Here is a 23,050-nt window from a genome sequence, read left to right as displayed (position 1 = left end):
TTCGGAAGAGGACGTGTTCGTTCGTTCGTTCGTTCGCTGTAGAACGCGGCTGATGCGGTAGGTAAAGGTAGGAGGTAGAGAGGTGAAGGGGGAGGTTATCGCGGCACACTACAAGGAGCGGGAGAGGGGGGGGAGGGAGGGAGGGCGGTGAGGGTGAGGGACGAGGTAGCGGTGGCGGTCCTGCGGTGGGAGAAACGGTAGACCCGGGCAGTGCAAGCCGGGCTACCTGCCCGACGATACGGTCGTTTCGTTAGGGTTGTCGCGGCGATACAACATCCGGTTCTTTTTCACCACCAAACCACCGCGCGATATCGCTCTCTCCTCAGGATCATCGGTCTCTCCCCTTCTCACTTTCGCCGGGCACGCTCTATCCGGCGTGTGCATCCAGATGGCTGCGGGCGTTCTTATCGAGGGGAAAAAGTGAGCGCGCTGCCAGGACGAGGGAGGAGAAGGAAGAGCACGTGCATCCGTGCGAAAGGGAGCCGAAGGGTCGTGCGGGCTCGAGGGGTCGCACACGCGCCCCTTATTCCCCTCTTGGAGGCTCGCGCTGCCGACAAGTAACAGGTTGGTGTTATAGCAATGTTCTTAAAAGCGATCGATCGCGATCGAACCGAGCAGAAATGCGTGTTCATACATATATATATATATATATATATATATATATATATATATATATGTATATATATGTAACGATATTGACTGCAGCCACTTTGCCTTTGTGCCAATTTTTTAGAATTTTAGATACTAATAATATACTAATAATATGCAAATATTATACAGTGTACTAGGGACATTAGGGATAAATTAAGTAACAGCTGTTTGTGTAGATTGCAATGAAGATATATTCGGAAATATGTCTAAGCAAGCTACTTATACAAGAAACGTATGAAGTAAAGTGTTTTAAATACAAACTCTTCCATAGGTTACTATTTTCCATTCTTAGATGTGTTAATTGATTAAAAATCGTGATAAATTCGCATACGTTTAATCACGGATCCATCGTAAGGATTGGCTACCAGTCTGTATTAAAATGGCGAGGCATATAATACGTTTGGTGATCGATATTCAGGTGTGAACTGGTTATGATTTACGATCGAATAGCAGTAGCATAAATTTAGATTGGATTAAACCAGAAAATATGCTGAAAGATTGCGATGAAAAATGGAGATCGGAAGATGCAAATTGCGAGCAGCTAGTAGAGTTTGTGCAATTTTTTTACTTCAATTTATAATATATTTTAAAAAGAGAAAATATATAATATATTTAAGTCTCATATATAATGAATGTAATTATAATGAATGTAAATCTCTTGCGCATTATTATGAAAATTACATTTATAGAAATTATCCTTGTTTTTAAAATATAAAAATTCTTTTTATTTGTTATCGTTTAGAGTTTAACAAATCGAAAAGTTTAAAAAAATGAAAAATATTCCTTCTCAGCAATGTATATATAACAATGTACATATAACACATGCATCATTTGTAAAAATATGAATTTAATATGGAAGAATTACCGATCGCAAACGTCTTTTAGTCAATCTCTAAGTCTCGCGACAAATCGCGGTCGAGACATCAAGTTGATGGCGGTGACACGATGGCGATTGATTGAAAGTGTTGCGAAATATATATCGCCTGGTGAGACTGGATTAACAAGGCGATAGATGATGAGCGGTGGATGATGCACGGCGGTTTCCGCGGTCGATCTCGTCGTGCCGCCAGTTTGATATAACTTGGCGAGTTTCGAGCAGCAAGTAACAGGTTGCTTCACCGGCTGTTAGATTAGAGCGAAGATTTGTTTCGCGTCAAGTCTCTACTCTCGACCGGGCGCGAGTATACACGATCGTAATTAAATTACACGCGTAGGAGGCGAGAGACGAGATTGAACTCTCGGAGCTTGGCATTACTCGTTCTCTTAGCCCCTTATCCGCGTATTTTGCGCCCTTCTTAATGCGATCGAATTCGTCCGATGTCAGCTGTTAATCCGCCTGTAATTTGGAAACTTTCAAAGTGCATCTGAGGGTAACAGGTTGGTCAAATCGTCAAGTTGTGCCTGTCGTAGTCGGGATATTTCACAATTAACAGCAAACATGTGTACATGAATATTGCGTCTCTCTTTTAAACGTAATTCGAAAATTGATTCTATTTTTGCATTAAATAACGCCGCGTAAATTCGTTGCCTTAATGTGACGAATATAAACTGACAAATAATTCTGCTATTCACATGTGCATATTCGATTATAATTATTTCGTTATTATCATGAATGTAAAAGAAGAGTTTATGTTTTTAGCTACAGCTATTGTATATTTGAGAAAGAGAATAATTATTGTACATATAATTATTTTAAATATCCCACACACACACACACACATAAAATGTAAAATCAATATTTTAATATCGGGCAAAAATATTTTCATATTCAGTGAATTTAAATACAATATTTGCGATTCTTTCTTGAGAGATATGATCTTATATAGACAAATAATTTAATTTAAAATCTATTTTTTAAGAAAGAAAAAGAAAGAGAGAGAGAGATATACCTAAAGATTGTATAAGAAATTTTCTCTATCTTTTTTGCAACTTTTTTTATTATGATGCTTTTGTCCCTATTGTGACGATGTAAGAAACGGAAGTTCTTTATGTAATCTCGCGAACTTATATAGTGTGAACACGAAGAGTGTCATCTAACTTGTACGCAAGATATTATAACGATGACAGTGTAATTTTAATCCGTTGCCTTGTCCTCTTAAATCTTCCTCGATGCTAAAATAACGACTTTGCGCTCTCCACCTTCTCGCGATCGTCTGTTTTCTGAGAATCTTTCAGCAAACGAAACAAATTTAGTAGTAAAAGGAAATGCGTCGATAGCGCGCAATATCATTTCCGATATAGATAGACTTTTGTGACGAAACTTTTGTAACGCTGACTTGTATCTTTCAGATATCTGGCTCATTTTACTCGTTGAGCGAAAAGGCATTCAAAGATTTTTCTATTTATAGACAAAGAAATGTCGAGATTATTTAGATGAAAAAAAATAATAGATAAAATGAATAATTGATATTACGATCACATACGCGGGCAAAATTTTATTAACACGCAATTTTTATCAGCCGAAAAATAACGTTTCCACAAGTTTAATTAAAATGTCAGCCAACGCATAAATCAACCGGCCGTGTGAAAATGATCGGTAAAAAAAAGAAAAAAAAAAAAAGAAAAAAGAAAAATCAGTCAAACCGCGTTGATTGTTAAATAATGGCTGTTTGCGGTAAAAACCAGAAATTTTTTTTGTCGCACGCTTAATAACTTTGCGTTCGCAATATGAAATTTCACATTTGTTCATCCGTAAACGCTCGCAGAAATAACATAACACTAATTAATCTATATAAAATAAAAATTATTAATTTCTAGGTAAGAGTTATCGGATATTATATTTTAACAAAATAATATATTTAATGAGATCGTCAAACATGAAATCACATTTTCTCTTTCATACACTTCTAATCTTGAACAAAATTAATTAAAATCCTGCTCGGCTAAACTAAACTATTGAAATTGCATTATCGAATTTTTGAAGCAACGTTTTCGTTATTAATAATAAGTCAATAGCGAACTTTAATAAGCTATGTTAATATGGCGGTCGCCATTTTACAGCCATCGAAAACCAATAAATTTGACATGACGCAAAGCGCACAGCCGTTGGCAAGACGCCAACAAAGCTCTCGCGCACATTTACTCACACAAAGCTAATGTTCCGCGGCGTCTTTTCTCATCTCGCAAATTGGCGTTTCCGGCGATCAAGATTCAATTGTGCTCTCTTGTGCAATTTTCATATCTCCCAGGAGTCGCAACTTTACTCTGTACGGGTCTTACCCAACTAGAATTCCTCATTGACCCAAAAAGCAAGCCCGCGAGAATCGCGTGTCAGTTGTCAACGCGAGTATGAAAGATCGTCGAAATATTTCCCACTTCACTTTCCTGGTCGCGGCCTCCGTTGCTGTTCAAAGTGAAACAGAGTGTCGGCATATGATGTTTTATTCGAGAAACGCGAGCTTTCTTATTTACGGTCGCGTATATAAAGTTCAACATTCTTTCAAATCCGAGCTATTTCGCGCTGACAAAAGTATCGAGCTCTCGCAAAACTTTTGAATAAGGGATTTTTCCCCGTTACCTTGAAAATTGAATCAAATTGCACGATTGTTCTCGCGCTTAAAAATCTCACTTTGCTCACGCGAAGATGAAGCAGAAAGAAAAAAATTTTTTAACAATGAGACAAGTTGCAAAGCGTTTATTTTAGATGCTTTATGTCGTCGCGTTTGCATTTAAAAAGAAAACTTTGAAAATTATGAGCTTGCTTCATTCTAAACTCTTCAATGGCGCACTACAAACGTGCGTATTAACAATCAACCGTAGTATTCATATAACAATGAGGCAAACGGACAACAAAAAAAGTTGAACGGTCAGACAGGGTTCAAGCGTCGCGTCTGTCAAAAAGTAGATATCTACGTAATTCGTAGTTCCTCGTGTATTTGTGATACTTTTTTGAAATCTCACCGACAAGTAATCGTTAAAGAGATTTTTTCCTCGCATGTAACGATTAGAAAAAAATTGTTGAAAGAGCAAGTGGCCGCGCAAATTGTGCAAATTTTACGGGAAACGCACTGCCGTTTATATTCTCTCGCTTAAGATAATCGCAAGTGGTTAGGAAATATGAAATTACTAATCAAAAGGCAGCAAGAAAAAATTATATATCTCTGATGTAAAAGTTTTAATTTATAAAGAGATAATTTTATCAATGTGTAATTATAAGAAAACTCGAAATGACAATTTTTGAAATAACGGAACAATATCCCTCCCTCCCTCCCTCTCTCCACGAGAAACAGTATGTTATGAGTCATTGCTGGCTTCTTTATCCCCTGTTCTCATACTGATAAAATAATAATTCTCAAAGAAACGAGGCTATAAAGAAACTGAACGACATAGCAGTTGTGCCCCTTGAAAGTTGTGCCGCAAAGATGATAACGTTCAAGCACATCTCTGAAGAGAGCGGAAAGAATAGTGCGATTTACACAAAACGGGGTCAGTCAAACGGCAAACAACGCCGCAAATCTCACCTCTAAAGATACCCTTGCATCTTTAAACTCTCCTGTTAGGAAGAAGGACAGGGTTATAGTGTCAGTTTCCGAAATTTAACCAGTTCTCACGCAAATACATACATCTTTTTTCGAACAAATTCGATTCTCTTTTGCGTTTAGCTTGCTGTATAATTTTTGTAATTAAGAGAATGTCGAATTTTTTAAGTTTGCAAAAATTTAAATAAGTTGATAGATTCAGATATCATTTATGAAGACATTATCCAGACATAAATCCTGATTTATGTATCGTCATTAAAATTCCTAAACGAAATGTCATAATATATAATTTAAAAATACGCATATTTTAATACTTATTTAGGCGCACTGCGTTTTTCAGAAATAAAACAACTACAAAGGTAGACGAATTCGAATTTATAACTCGTGAAAAAATTTTCTCCAACAACTGATATATAAAAGATGGAACATGGAAGGCTAAATGGAATAGAAAATTTATATTGTAAAATGTGATTTTACATAAATTTTATAAGTTACTCGTATAAATATCACTGACAATCTCCGCATTTGGCTTTACATTTATTCTATAAAAATGATAAAAATAAGAAAATTTATTCCGCGCACGGGTTCCGATCGCAATTGGCATAACTGCCTCGAGCACTCGCAGAATACAAATACACGTGTCATGTATAAATCAAATTACAATAAGATGTATTCCAAATACATGCTGCACGGACTGTAAACTGCACACAACATCGCAAAATTCGATAGATTTCACGTAATGCAGTAAACTCCTTCTTCCAGCATACAGCTGTAGGAGAAACTAAGCTATCGAATCAGTCGGCGTACGCGAGATACTGAAAGACGCGAGTAACGGGATTTGTTAAAGAACCCCCTCTCTCCTTCAGAGTTTCGAGAACGTAAATTAATTTGATTTGCTTGAACGTCAAAAGCCGCCCGAGGAACGCTTTCCCATTCGCTCTTCAATTTCGTCGTTTGTTCGATTCTCTGTTCGCGGCACGTGAAAGGGCGGAGGGTAATATTCGGCAACGTCTACACATTCAGCGTCTCCACAAGCCCTTTCTTTCCTCTCGAGAACTCGTGATCAATTCAGAAAAAACATTGCTTCGCGCAATTTTTCTGAAAGCATCGCGGAGGAACGAGAGGCATGTTCGTGTTGCTTCGTCTTATCCTCTTAATAAACCACACACATTCCAACCCTTGTACTCTTTTATTCTATCATCGCTTCGTCTTTTGTGGCGAATGAGAATATGAAAAATTCAAGCGAGTATCCTCCGTCATTCGCTTCTCGGCTCTTTATGAGATGATGATGATGATACGCATAGTTATTATTATTGCGCATAGTTATTATTATCCTTTTAAAAAAGGTATCAATTTTGATTGTGTGTGGCAGTTAATTAGGATAACAAAGAATTTCACGTGTAATGAAGCTGTAGTAATAAACTTTCTGCTACATATGACTTCCAGTGGGTGTAAACGAAGAACACGAAGAGAATAACGAGAGTAATTACAGCTTTTTTAATTATGACGGAAAAACATTTTTTGTTTTAATACAAGATATGGATCTTTATTTTTTTTTTTTTTTTTTATAAGGGAAATTTATATTTTACTAGAATAATTAATTAAGAAAATATGTTTTTGAGTTTTAATCAAGATAAAATTAGCGGATTACATTAATAAAACTTGATAAATACAGTTTGAAAACTGTCAATCAAACTATATTCTTATTATTTATAAAAAAATATTTAAAATTCAAAGTATTTAATAACTTAGAAATTTACGGATGCGGGAGAAATCAATTAAAAATATTAATTGTAGATCATATTTTAATGCATATATTTAATTTAATTAATTATTACATAATTAATTTAATAAATAAATTTCTTTAAAAAATAAGTTTTACAAACTAATTCAATTGATTCCACAATTCCACAAATTTTTTAATGCCTATTATCAGATATGAATAAGACACAGATCATACGCGTCTTAAAGCTTATGCACATCAAGATAAAGATGGAAATATGTGTATCGATTTGCCTTACCTGTCCTCTGAACGCGCCCCGGCGATTATCCTACAAAGGAAGTGTATGTCAACTGCACATCTCGAAATTCTCTTTTTATCGTATGTCATCGAGCAGCAGCTCACGCTCGAACTGTGCGGTTTTATTGGTGCACAAAACCGAATAGGGCCCATGTATAACGTCACTACAAATGCAAACGCAGTCAAAGAGTTGCGTTGAAAATTTTATACCCGATATCTCGCTTGCGAAACTACCTCGAAACTCACTTTGCGAAAATTATACGTGCTCATTAACTCCCTTATTCATCCTCCCACAGGAATCCTTTAGGAATCATAACGTTCATTTTTTTATCTTCGTTAACTTCGTTTTTTTAATATATTTATTATAATATTTAGGATTTAAAAAATATAAAATTGAAATTCTTATTTTATCATTTTGCAAAGCAAACGTATTTAATTTAATTAGTATATAATATATTTATTTGATTTAAATATTTAATTTATTATATATATATATATATATATATATATATATTATATATGTATTTAATTTAATAAATATATATATATATATATATATATATATATATATAGTATTTAATTTAATTAGATATAATATATTTATTTGATTTAAATATTTAATTTAATTATATATATATATATATATATATATATATATATATATAAATTAAATATTTAAATCAAATAAATATATTATATACTAATTAAATTAAATACGTTTGCTTTGCAAAATGATAAAATAAGAATTTCAATTTTATATTTTTATATATATATATATATATATATATATATATATATATATATATATATTCTGTAGGAGAGAAAGTGTGTTAATGAAAATTTCACAAGAGCTTCGATAATAGCAAGAGCTCTGAAGGCTGAATATTAGATTTCTGTACCAATAAAGTTTTTGTCGCACTTTATTGGTAATGATTAGCGTAATCATAATTTCGTAATTAGTTTGTATTCTCTTAAATACTGGAAAATTAGTTGTTATTCTCTTTAATACTGGAAAACGCTTTAATATCGGAAAATAGAGATATCAACTTTGCGTTGGCATGAACTTTGAAGAGATAAAAAGAAAAAGAACGGCGAATGATCTCTTATTTTAACAGGAAATTCTTGACGAATGCACATTGATTTTTGTTGCTTGTCACGCGTTTGCAACGGCGTAATTGCTTTGTATTACGCACGCTTTGCTATTCCCTACTAATGAGAATTAATAAATAATAAAAATGTTTGACGTATGAACTGTAATAGCACCTGGCGAAATATTAAGTATGATTAATGACGAACAATTATAATATGATTACAGTACAAAAGCTCAGTCACAATAATAGCAACTTAATATTGAAACAAATTTCTCTCTCCCTCTCTCTCTTTCTCTTTATTTGAAATATAAATAAAATACATTTAAAAATTTTTTGTAAAATGGCAATATTTTTTTCCAAGCTTATTAAACGGAAATTTGCAAGTGTAATTCATTTTGTGTATAAATACTTTACTATTACATAATTACATATTTTCAGATTCTGTAACTTTTTAATTACATAAAATTATGGAAATTGCTTATCTTAAAAATTCATAAGAATTAATGTGAAAGTAGCTTTTCTTTTCTTTTTGTTACATAAAGAATGTAATTTACATCGAGGCGAGAAAAACCAATAAAGATAAAGAACATAATTAATGATTCAATATTAGCACTCCTTTCTACAGATTGTACCATGATTGTGCCATGTTGCGAGGTAATACAATTTTTTTTCAGAGCGTTGTTTAAAAAGATATGTCTGATAGATACGAGAGAAATCGTATGCGCCAATTTAATGAGATCGTCCTGCAGTGGTTTAGGGTTTAGGCTAAGGTCGTTCTCTTGTAAACGAGGAACGAATGAATTGAGGTAAACCTCGAATTTGAATCATGACCAAAGTGATGTACACAGATACATTTTTTAAAGGAAACTATGAAGTGTTTTGCTAAAAAACCTCGTCTATTAAATTTGCATATTGGATAGATTCAGTCTACATTTTGCAGGTTTTATTGAATTTATCACTTTTTGCATTTTTCGAAAAATTCGTCATGTTAAGTCTGCCGTTGCGCATTTTTCGTTCACTGTATATTTATTTTCACCGTATATTTCGTTTTTGATAAGTGAAATTGATGGCGATTTAATCGATTCGCAGAATATACCTAAAAGCACAAAATTAAATTACGCAATAAATAATACTTTATGAATAATCATTGAATTAAGTATCGTTGCAGTTTTAAATTAACATAAAATTACACGATATTCTCTGTAGTATTAAATTCATATATTATTAATATTAATATAACGGATACATTGCACACATAATTAAAATTTATAATTCAAGAATATTTTTACATTACAATCGATTGATTAATGTTTACCTCTTGATTATCAACAATATCTGTTTTGTAATAGATTTAATAAATAATTGAGCCAATCGTGTTTACGCGCGATCGAAAAATAATCTAACGGATTTACGGAATGAAAAAATAAAAATAAAAGAAAATATATTACTCATATAACTTGCGAATCCTCTTGAATCGTTGCGATTAAGTCGAGCGAAACTCAGCTTTTTGGATTCCATAGTTCAACGATCACACGCTGATTCCGAAAAGAACGTTATATTCAAAAGCGAAAAATCATAACGATTATTTGTGTTCAGATAGCGTGGAATTAAAAAGAAGAGAGAGAGAGAGAGAGAGAAAAAAAAATATTGCCACCAATGAGTATTGCAAAATAGAGTAAAAATACATATAAAGAGTTTTATTTTTCTCTGAAACTGTTTTTTGAAAAAAATTTGACTGCGCTCTATCATTATTAATAGAAATCAGTGTTCAGCGTGACGATTACTTACGCATATATTTTACATTCATATAAATATGAATTATTTTATTTTGCATGCACGAGTTTTTTTTAATGATTTTTACAGAATCGAACATGAATATCATCGATTGCGAATGCATCCTTTGTAAGGAAATAGTCGCGATTTATCATTCGCCACGTGTAAAATGTATTGTCAAAAGCTGCGGTCGGGAAAATCTTCTCTCTTTTATCTTAAAATCGTAGATTTCTCGCTATTTCATTGTGCGCGCTACACGGTTAATTTATGGGGTCGTTTGGGAAAAAGTGGCAAAAGCGACGACGCCATTCTATTACAGCCGCATGCGCACGCTGTAATATTCAATTATATATAGATATATATATATATATTCTTGAATTGAAATTTTATGTAAATTACCGCGCGAGTTTCGATCTAAGCCTGACATTTGGAGCCCGATGAGATCATATAATCTGAATCGCGTTATAACGCAATATAGATAAAGCTTTATTAAAATTGATAAAAATGTTCATGTTATAATTAGTCGTCATAATTTGTTGACTAATTTTTTTTTAATATATATATATATATATATATATATATATATATATATATTTGAAAAACAAATTTGATATCTACATAAAATCATAAGATGCGACAGAACAAATGGTTTTATTGAAATTTTCATTAACATTAATTCACCAATTTTTCTGTTGCACATAATTTTTAATACTACCAATTTTCTAATACCGATTATCGCAGGATATAATCATAATTATCCGTTATTATTACAATTAATTGTCGAATTATTACCGTTTTCCGCGCATCTCGCAGTTTATATCTACAATTCAGTAATTAATTAAATCTAAAAGTCTGAAGTTATTATCAATTTTTCTAACCTTTATTTTCACTTAATTTATGATTGAGTCAAAATTATTATCCATTTTCATAGCTTTTATTTTAATTAAACTAAATTATTATTTAATTGTTGACATTTTCATATTCAGAAAATATTTCTAAGCAAATTTAGATAAATTTAAATTTAATAATTATAGTGTAAAAAATAACTTGTCTATGATTATTTCAAGTAAAACTTATCATAAGATTTTCGCAAAAGCTCACAAATTACTTTATTGATTTTACCGATTTAACCAAGCTTGATTTTCTCCTTTATACTCTATATTTTTTACAATTTTTATTAAACATTTTTTAAACATTTTTAATTTTTTCTTTCCTCAGTATGATTAGTAATATAAAGCCTTGAGGAAGCTTTCATGTAGACTGGTGATAGGTCAAGACTAATCCACTACGGGCGTCAATTTTCAATTGTCTAGTACGATTGGAGGATCGCTTTGAAGGTGTATGCCGTCGGCATTGCATCCATTGAACGAGATTCTAACATTGTTCTGGAGTATATACCGTTAAAAGTGGCAAAAGATACGAAGGTCTGAATAACTCAGTGCCAGTGATAAGAGTTGCCCGGAAAGAGAAAGACTCCGGTCCGATTCAGCCACTCGTGCCTCGCATATTTTTTCCAAATATTGTTCACAAATATTGTTTTCCAACAATCATATATTTTTATTTATTATTAAATTTTTTAATTGTTCTTTTTTTTTCCTATTTCTTAAAATATCTCAATTATTTCATAATTAAATGATATGCCTGAAAAAAGGATTATTTTGATAGAATAAATCATACATTTTAAATTAATAAATGTTTTCATTATTTTTTATAAATTAATTTTAATTTTATATCAAATAAAAAATTAAATTTTTAATTTCTACTTTATTTATATTTAAAATTTTATTAAATTTAAAATTTTATTTCTATAATAATGAAGTGTGTAAATGTCCTACACAGGTACGACAATGCCGCTATCACGGATGGGATGGATGATTACTTTATAAATGCCTGCTTAAATCCCCCCCCCCTTATTTCAGTCAAAATAAAATATTTCTAAAAACAAGAACATAGTAGATAAATAAAAAAAAACAATGTGTTTGTATATTTGTCTGAAATACGTCTCATTAAATTGCATTATAAAATTATGATGCTTCAAATCGAGCAATCAGATCGTTAGCATTAGTATGATCATATTACGTATAATATAGGCGTTTCTCTATGGATATAATAACAACTGTTATAGTGGCGTGCATGTCTGGGTCTACTTTAACCTGACGGATGTGTTATCGTCAACAGCATTGTTGCGCAGGATGCCACAAGGCCACTGAGTGTCCCAGTTTCGCATTTCAAGGCACATGATGATTACTTATTCCCCGAGAGTCGATCGATATATATATATATATATATATATATATATATATATATATATATATGTACAGCCGATGGTGTTTCATCTCCGAAAATGGAGACATTTTCCCATCGGCTCTTATCCCGTCACGATCAATCGCGATATACATGCGATTACACGTTGAAAATTGCAAAATTGGGCACATTTACGCCGCACGGATTGTCGTAAACTACAGAGAACGGCCGACCTAAATCGCATAGTGGCTCGTTTGGAGAACGTTATCTACCCCCTTTTCCTCCCCTCGCTGCCCAACTTGTTAGAAAATGATATTTATGTGACTGTCCGTACTGCTAAATCACACGGAGAATGAAAGATGGCTGAAGAAAAGTTTGCAACGAAGTACCGTCAAGGGAGATTAGTTGTTAAAATGCTTGCAAGTAGATAAAGCATTTTCACGTAAATTTACTTCGTGAATTCTTCAAGCAACAATTAATTCTAATTAAATATGTGGGTATCGTTAATTTTATAAAAGTTAGAAAAAAGTGAGTAGGAAAGAGAGGGATGTATGGCTGAAAGATTGATTAAGAGAAACATCGTTGGACGATTAATTCCTTCTGGGAATTGAGAATATATTACCAACTTTGTCATTTCTGCATCAGCTGAGTATATTTCTCCTTCGCAGTGTCAGGTGCATAAACGCGAGCACGTTTGATAAGAACTCCGTTGCATGTTTATTGCATCTTCTCGAGAAAAAATATCTCAAGATAAAAAGAAGACGCGCTTAATGCGCGTACTTGTTTGGATACACCTTTTCATATCACTTTTTTTTTTACATAAAGAGAGCAAAGAAATGGAAAAACCCTCCTCTTTCTAGATCATTGAAGGATAGAAATGAAAGACTGTCAGTCCAACCTTTATGATGATCTCTATAGACACATAATTCTCCGTTTAATTCGAAGATACGAGAAAAGATTAGAGTTATATTAAATAAATATCTGAGCCAAATAAAATAAGGATGTGCAAGACATTGAAGAAAAAAAAAATAAACATTCAAATAGAAAGCGTTTTCGAATATTTAACTGCAATAGACATAATACATTAGTATTTGATTACGGCTTTTTCTACATTTTCACATATAAATTGTTGAACATAATTTCAGATTTATAATTATATACATATAACGGAAATTAATTTTTGTTTCATGAAAATAAAGAGTGGTTCTTCTTTAATATTAAAAAAAGAAACTGGTTTATATGAAATATCTGAGCAAATATAAAATCGCGATTGTTAAAAACGAATGTCAAAATCGAAATATAACTAGCTTTCCCTTATTCCTTTCTACCATCACGGATTCTACCCTCTTCATGCAAGTCCGTGTGAAATTGTTCTGAGTAAGCGAAACGCACGTAGTGTATAACGAGCTCGCGTGCTCGTAATTTCAAACACCTGTAGCTAAAGCAATCATAAGCAGGCTTGAAAATTCACCTGCTCCTCTTACTTTCTTTTGTTATTTGCGGAGAAAAACAATACACGTATGTAGCTTATCTTGACGATATAGTTGATTATTCTCACAATTTATTTTCAACAAAAGTTTCAAATTAATATTATAAAAAGGATAATGTATATATTTAACATTTAAATGAACATCAAATTTATATTATTTAACCAGATTCCAGAAATTATTTCGCGAGAGTAAAGCCCACTTATAATTTTGAACATAGCCAAATAAATTACAAGACTGATCGAAGAATCTATTATTAAAATTAAAATTGTTACACCAACATTCTCTATAATATTTATTATTATTGTAATTTTTTATTTATTAATTGCTATAATTTATTAATCACATACATATGACTATATATATTTCGATGAAGGAGTTTAGCTAAATGTCATAAATGAAATGTGTCGTACGGCCGTTTTTCTGTACGTCGCTCATGTCTTTTTCAAGAATAAAAATACTACTTTCGGACACCTGTAGCTATATTGGTCGGCTTGGGTCGGTCGACAGCCCTCGACCTCGAAACTACCCTTTCGAGGCGGGAGCGAAATTCAATCCTCTTTCCCTCTTTACCTCCGTCGGCCTTCGATTCGCGCCAAGTCGTTCCTCGCTTCGGGCAAAGAATTACCTTCCGATCGAGGAAACGCGCCTTCGTTACACGTCATCTGTGTACCTTCAGCGAACCTTGAAAGCGGCCCTAATATCCAGCTACATGAAACAACATTGATGTTAAGACAGGGACTATTATCACGTCATATCAAAAGCTCATGTTCCGTTGCATCGTATTCTATCAAAAGAACATATTTATCCGTACAACTGCAATTTATGATATTAAAGTAAAAAAAGAAAAAAAATTACGATAGAACGTGTAATTTGCATTTATGAATTATTCAGGGAAAATTTAAATGCTGCATTTTAACGAAAACGCGTGATATTGTAATCACCGGTATACATAATATTACATAATGTCACGCTTTTTGCTTATTTATTTATATATTTTAAAATTTTTATAAATAAATTATGCAGGCGATAATTTATGTAACATCTAATCAAGAATTGCGAGTTACATAATATATATATATCTCAATAAATAATATAAAAAGTTAAATAAATTGGAAATCTTATTAATAGTATATATATTTATATAAATATTTCATATTATATTATATATTTATATTTTATATTATAATACACTATATCTTTTATATTTATAATATCGTACAGAAACGAGAACATGTGAAAAATCGTATGACATGTGCTTTTTTTCAAACATTCAGATTTAGATATTTGTTTGAATAATAAATAAAATTTGCTTAAAAAGCGCGTAGTCAGCGCGATATGTATACCATTTTATTTTTGCAACGTATAAGTTATCAGCAAAACTCTATACGAATATACTTGATTTTGATGCTTGAAATATTTTTATAAGTTATCTGCCAAGTATTAGTTTCTCGTATTATGTAATACCTCTTACCTTAATGTTAGCCTCTCGTTATTCTCGCTGCATATTTAAAATCGAAAATAAACGCTCGGTTTTAAATAATTCACTGTGAGCTCTTTTCTTTCGATTCCATTAAATCGATATGTCTTAACATTAAGTGCTGATTCGATACTATATGTCCGATTTTAAGTAATGCATTTTAATATCTTTTTCCGTAATTTGTTCATAGACAAAAAATTTTCAGACAAAAGTTGTATGATTTCGAGAGGGACATAAGATGATGGCAATTATTTGATCTTGGATAGTCATTTAAAAGTCACATGAAGGTCATCTTGAACTTTTTAAATGGAAACTCCTATTTTTCATTGCATATTCTTGCAGCTTATCTCGAGAGCTTTTCTGTCTATGACAAGAAAAAAAATTACAGAAAAGATAGCAAAATGCATTATTTAAAATGGGACATCCTGTATAAGATATATATTTGTCAAACGTGTATTAATTTGAAATTTTATAGACTATTATTTTGATCACATTATATTGGTATATTGATCCGACATTACCGAAGACCATGCCGATAGTAATCTAACAACACATTAGATGTCAAATTTGGTCACGCGACGCGGACTTTACGTAAACTCAATAAACCTAATGTTACATGTAGAAAATGCAAAAAACTTTTAAAATAGTAAAATATTTCAAACTTTTTATAATTGCGCGCACATAATTGTGTCATCATCAATTTCACGTTATCGTTCTTCCATCTCGTCGTTAAACAACCGAGACATCTGTATAAATTCGCGAAAACAGCTGATCGTATCGTAATTTACATATATATCTGCTGTCACGCGAGACTACGAGGAATGCCATGCCGGCCGTTAGTAAAGTTTTCAATAAGCGTGAATCGCGAATGATAATCACGCGGGCGCGATCGAATCACGCGCGCAGAAATACGCCATGAAATATACATATGCGTGACGTGATGACATTATCGGATTCGTCATCCGCCGTTACGTACATCCCATGCATACACTTTGCATACACGTTCCCTTTACCGAATTCTATGCCGCGAGATATCCGTCGATTTCTGCCCATTCTCCAACTTCGTCGATGGTAATTTAAAGGAACAAGCCTTATCTCCCCCTCCCCCCCCCTCTCTCTCTCTCGAGTCCCTGGTGGTTTTCCTTCTCCTTTTTTCTCCACAAAAATCTCGCGTGCGTTGTTTGTTGAATGATTAATGCGATTCCTGTCGAGATTTCGTTTGCCCCCTTTGTCTCTGCTCAATCGAGATATGAATTATATATCCATGCACGATATACGTGCGTGAGTTTCGTGATGGCGCAATAGTTTGAGAATAAGCTTGGCACGCAGCGATAACGATATTAGTAACGAAAACCGTCGAGAGAGAGAGAGAGAGAGAGAGAGAGAGAGAGAGAGAGAGAGAGAGAGAGAGAGAGTAGAGGGATGATTTATATCTCCCATGAGCTTTTATCATAAACGAGTGTCATAAGAGAATTGTTTTATTTGTTCTTTCATCCTTTTTCCTTCATCTCCTTCATTTCTTTCATCTCCTGCGTTTTATTATATGGGTCATTTATATCAGTTCGCTTATTTTCTAACAGTCCCTATATATATATATATATATATATATATATATTATATATATGTGACATATATATATATATATATATATATATATATATATATATATATACAATCATCATTTATTAAAGAGAAAAAGTATCATGCTTGACACATAGATATTAACAACTTTTTTTAACACGCAATCGTAAAATGTAATATTCCCGTTCTCGTAAATTTTTTATATACGTATACATTACATAGAAGAGTGGATATGATCATACCGTAAACTATTGATAATTCCACGTTCACGCGTCATCAATGACAATTTCATGCGATTTCCTGTGATATCTTATCGTTTTGGGGATTGGAAGATATGGATTTGCGGATTGGAGATACGATATTCGCTGCTTCCGAGGGCAAAGTATGTTAAGTGACACGTGATGAATATGATATGATACAGGGAGGTAGAGAAGTGTAATGTCAATACTTTTGAAATTCTTGTAACTTATGAAACCGGACAACTGATTTCTTTTAACGCCATTCATCCTGATTTATGAGCCGGCTGTTTGAAATTTCTCACGCAGTGAAATATGATTCATAGTGTATGTACAACACATTGTTCGCTATTCTGAAACTGGACTTTTCTTCTGAAAAGAGACGATGTTTATTTTTGAAAAAAAAAAAAAAATGTGTTGCGAGAGATGTAAAAAAATTTCTTAACATATTTAAATCTCTCCATAATACTCTATTTAATGTAAAAATTCTGTAATTTAAAAGCATTCTAAATTTTGATAAAATCTTAAATATTTACTTTTGACAAAAATTCAGTAAAAATTATCCATGTAATTTGGAATTACAAGTTTTTCAGACAATATATATATATATGTATATATATATATATATATATATATATATATATATGTATGTATGTGTAATTAATATAAAAAAAAATGTTTAATGTTTTATAAAGAGGTTTCAAATTTATAATAATTTATGTTAATTTTATATAAACGGATTTATCTTTAAAATTTGTATTCTTTAATCATTTGCAGTTTTAGCTTGGATGTGAAATAGCGAACAGATTCTGTCAAGCGCACGAATGTCGAAAATTGAAATCGAGTCTGCCTTCGACAAATCTATCGTCACTGCGAGAGGGAAGTACTAGTCGGCTATAAACGAGGTTGCAAGCGCAATGTAACGAGATATTGTAACCGCGTGTTTGTTCCTAAAACTCTGGTGGATTGAAGCCTGTCTCTCTTTAAGTCTCGAAGCGTCGCTTGGGAAAAATATATACACGTGCATACATACATACATATGCAGGGTGTCTCAGAAATAGGTGGTTAAACTGTAATTTAGCATATTTTACTCACTATAAGAATAAAAAAAAAGTTATATAAACATGAAGTCAAAAATGCTTTCTTTGCAAGCTATAAATATTTAACAGACTTTAAGAATATTTCATTACAGAAATTGCTGGAAATGATTTTCTTCGGCACTAATGCATGCCTCGCATAGATTGTCAAGGACTGTTCAAAAATTTCGTATTTTGTCATACAAAATGATAATACAATTAGTATTTCTTAGCAATGGGAGTATCATAAATGAGAATCTTAAGATGTACCCATAAATAAAAATTCAAGGGGTTCAAATCAGAACATGCAGACCAAGCGATGACTCATTTCTAATTAACAATTCATGAAACATTGATGTAACGCGTGTTGTCCGATGTAAATAAAAAATGTTTACAATTTGCAAAGTTCTTTTTGTCTCTGCTTAACTTCTTTTCATCCTTATATGTAGTAAGCAGAATATGCTCTTGTTTGATTATCTATTTTTGAAACATCTTATATATATATATATATATATATATATATATATATATATATACGATATATTTTTTTTGAAACACCTTATATATATATATATATATATATATAAGGTGTTTAAAAAAAATATATATATATATCTATTTTGAAACATCTTATATATATATATATATATATATATATATATATATATATATATAGGGTGTTTATATATATGCGTTTTTTCACTACTATTTCTTTTGGTTGCAATTCCACACGTAAACGTCTCTGGAGAACTGACGTGCGGAATACGTGAGTTCGCAGTCCACAATGTGATGCGTCCCTTCTGCATACAAAATATGCTGTTGTTTTATTCTTTTTTTCGGCCGGCAGAATTACATGCGCACTCGAAATATCGGTGGGATTTCGCGTCCTGCGTGAAAGATTCGATTCATCGGATCGAAGCGGACACTCGAGTGCTCGATTTATATTCGGACTCGAAGATGTTTGAAAGGACTCGATGTATTCGCGATATTTGCATAGTCGAGAAATAAATACTTTTAATCCGGCGGAACGTGGCTTTATAAATATATATATATATATATATATATATATATATATATATATATATATTTTTTTTTTTCATAATGTACATCTTCTTATAATAAAGAACTGATCGTTCAAGCGATGTCGTAGAAACATTTCCAGATTTCGTGACTCTCCTTGTGTCAAAGCAACTTTTGCAAGATGTCGGCCGGGTCGCGACCCTTCGCGCTTGGATGGAAAAATCTGTGACGCGAAAGGGATGCCGCTTGTGTATGGGGAACGTTTTTCAGGATCGATTCACGAGGTACTGATGAATCGGAGTCTTGATTAGACTATTGTACGGGGACCAAACGTTACTTGCTTTTCGACAAATAACACAATTTTGCTTGTAGTGAATATGCTCATAGTGCGAGATTTCTCTTAGAAATGCCACAAATTTAATCTCTTTTTTTATTTTATTTTTTATTTTATTTTTTTAATTTTATTTTATATTTTTTTATTTTATTTATTTTATCTTTTTTTATTTATTTTATTTTATTAAAAGTATATTTTTAAAATAATTGTTTCTTTTTGTGACAGTTAATAGAGAAACTTCAATATTTGCATTAATAAGTTACATAAATAATAAAAAAAAAAACGGTTAATATTATATATGTATAATTTTATGTACTTACTATTTCAAATATCCTACATTAATACACGTAATATTTTTTATTTCATTTATATAATGTAAAAATATTTCAATGATAAATGATAGACGAATTGCATGACATTTTTGTCGTAGATCCGGCGTTTATTTAAAATATTATCGATTTATGTTAGTTACATTTAATTAGGCGAACGATTCGTCACTATTTACGAGAATCGTGATATCGACTAACTTGTTGCCACACCGTTGCCTTGAATAATTAGCGCGCTATTGTTGTCAATAAATAGGCAGGTATCTCAAGGAGAGACCCCGATTGCATTCTGCACCTCGCTCGTTTCGCGATGGCATTTGCCAGAGGTTAAACGAAGCGAAAAAATTCATTAATTAATTAACATAGTTCCGCGAAGTATGTTCGACTTATCGATCAGCCTTAACTACAATACTTCAACGAAATTCCAAAGATGAACACAAGTTGCGGAAACAAATTTTTTTTAATCATCTTTTTTTGTACCTATTGTATCAAAATAAAATTATATAACAAGTAAAATGTTAGAAAATGTCAAGCTTTCTCTTAAATAAAATTATTCTTTTTGTAAAGAAAAAGAAAGAGAGAGAGAGAGTGAGATAAATTCTATGCCAACTTTTTATTTGGAAATTTTTTTCCAGAGATACTTTGAAAATTTATCAGTTTAGGAAGCAATAAATTGATTAAAGACTCGTTTCGTCCGCGGATAGGCATATACGTGAATTAGAAGAAAGATGCAGTTACAAAATAAATAGAGTCAGTGATAAAAGAAACAAAAGCGAATATTACAAAAAAACAATGGTCAAAGCTTTTGTTCGTTTTTTACTCTATGGTGAATTATACGCGGGCATTGTTCTTTCTTTAAACATTCTGTGAAACTTTTAAAAACACGTCTCTTTGTAGACATGCATGCGGTGCTAATTTATTAAATTTATTTCTTTCGTCTTTTGTAATGTTTTTTGCAATACAAACAAAATGGCTCACATTGCAAGTCACATGGCAAAATTGTAGTTGGAATATACTCGTGCATTATAGGAATAAAAAAAAAATTTTAGCACAAAATTTTTGGCAATTTTTAACTTCGTCATTTTACATTTTTTTATAATATTTGTTGAATAGCAACGTAGACTAAATTCTTTTTATATTTTGTTAATGTCACGTTAATGGAATTGAGAGGAAAAAAAATTAAGGTTCACATGAAAATTTTCCGTGGAAAAAATTACAGTATAATTTTTACGATGCGCGCGAGCATAGACGAACTAATATTAAATATGTTAATTATGAGAAAGTAAAGTAGTGGTAACGAGTAGCAGCGAGACAAATGCAAATAAAAATTCTCTGTAGATATGCTCATTTAACTAGATTGTGTGTATAGCTGCGTATTATGGTCGTATTTAAATGATAACAAAAAACTGAGATAGACAACGTTACTTGACAAACGACAAGCAATATCGAGCAATAATACATTTCGGCGGTTGATAGCCGTGTTATTCTATTTTATCGTGTCTATATGACTCGATTAAGTCGACGAAGAGTTAATAAAATTCGGATTCGTATCCGAGGAGGTAATAGAAAATCCATGACGACCCCATAAAGATCCTTTATTCTTCCGCATTAAGCCACAGATCACAAGAGAAAGGAATCAATCGAGACGTTTACATCTCTTACAGGAATAAACCTCCCTGCCATTTTGTTGTATCCTACTTCAATTTGTATCTGACACTAAATAATAACTAAAGGAATCAATTCACGCATACGTAACAACAATAGCCATGTTTCCTGTAGATGAATTTATTGGTATTGGTATTATTCAGTTCATCGCTTATACATATGCATCCTACAAATCGACACTGTTGTTGATTCTGAAGTTTACATATCGTTATTTGTCATGCAAATTTAACACATCTGTTATATTACATACGTAATTAAAATAATATATAAATATATATATATATATATATATATATATATACATATGTGTGTAATAATAAATAAAAATTTATCAGAAAGGCAACTCTTTTGTTAATATGTAATTCATTTATTCTATTATTTATATAATTTTATGTAATTAATTTATTCTTAAACTGATATATTTGAAACTGTTTTTTTATTCTACTATATTTAACAATTTTTCTCTTTTTTACAAAATTATGAAAATATGTATATGATTTTCGTATTGTTATTTACACAACATTTAGTCCAAAAATTTATTTCTAATAGTAAAATTATACTTCAAAAAGATTTTAAATTTAATTTTTCTCAGTGGAAATTTCTAAATTTAGACTCGATTATCGTGAGCTTGTTTTCCCGACTAGAAATAAATTTTTAAAAGAAGCAGTCTCTTGCAGCTAAATATAAAAGCCGAGGAAAACAAATATGTGAGAGCTACGATCTAAAGCATAAAAATTAATCGAAAAAAATTATATTCTTTCAAAAAAAATATTTTAGATCTATATTTTATAAAAATGGATTTTTATATTTTTATATATACAGTGACGAATGTATATTAATTACATATATTAATTACATATTAATTACACATATTAATTACATATTAATTACATATATTAATTACATATTGGCGATGTTACCTCGTGTAACAAATTTCTCAAATTCGGAGAATTAAGGGGCGAGTCCGGTGGTCTCGTTATATTTATTATGCCACGTCGCCGCGTTTACATTTTCTAATCTTACCAATCATAAAATAACGATGATAGAACAAGGTAATGCGCCGGTTGACGAGATGCACGAGATATAAATGTCGCGTCGGTGGTAACGCGTTTGCGAAGCCTCAATTTCTCTCGCAGGACGAGTTACGAGGGATAAGTTTTCCGTCATATGCAATATGTACGTACTTGTCGCAAAGGAATCGACGTCGAAGGACGAGGAGGGAAAACATAGGCTTACAGGGCTTTCCCGATAGCAGTCGCGGATGGCGAAGGGGGTGAAGCGCGGCGAGAGGAAAATACGCGTGCACGTACACACACTTGGCTTCGCCGCCCTACCGATCAATAGCTACAGGTTGCAGCCATTTCCTAGCCAACGTCGGCCTTTCTCTCTCTCTCTCTCTCTCTCTCTCTTTCTCCTTCCTTCTCCCTCTCCCTCTCTCTCTCTCTCTCTCGCTCTGTCTGTCTTTCTATGTTATCCTTGCGAGATCACCTACGTTACGACCGACGACAGCCGATTCGACCGAGCACTAAACGGACAACTGAGAGCGTGAGAGCTTTGTCCTGCTTGCAAACTGGGTGTTATCAAATAT

General features: G+C 32.2%; 1 protein-coding gene across 1 annotated transcript in view; it reads left to right on the top strand.

Moving 5' to 3' along the window:
• Window positions 1-235: 235 nt before the first annotated feature.
• LOC126856246 (regulating synaptic membrane exocytosis protein 1) overlaps window positions 236-23,050 on the top strand; it is a 161,459-nt gene continuing 138,644 nt past the window's right edge. Inside the window, exon 1 of the mRNA XM_050604587.1 lies at window positions 236-564. The gene's annotated coding sequence lies outside the window, so the exon portion shown is untranslated. The remainder of the gene's footprint in view (window positions 565-23,050) is intronic.

This window comes from Cataglyphis hispanica, chromosome 18 (genome assembly GCF_021464435.1).
Source record: "Cataglyphis hispanica isolate Lineage 1 chromosome 18, ULB_Chis1_1.0, whole genome shotgun sequence".
Taxonomy (NCBI): Eukaryota; Metazoa; Arthropoda; class Insecta; order Hymenoptera; family Formicidae; genus Cataglyphis; species Cataglyphis hispanica.
Note: the sequence above shows the minus strand (reverse complement) of the source record. Positions and strands in the feature narration are given on the sequence as shown.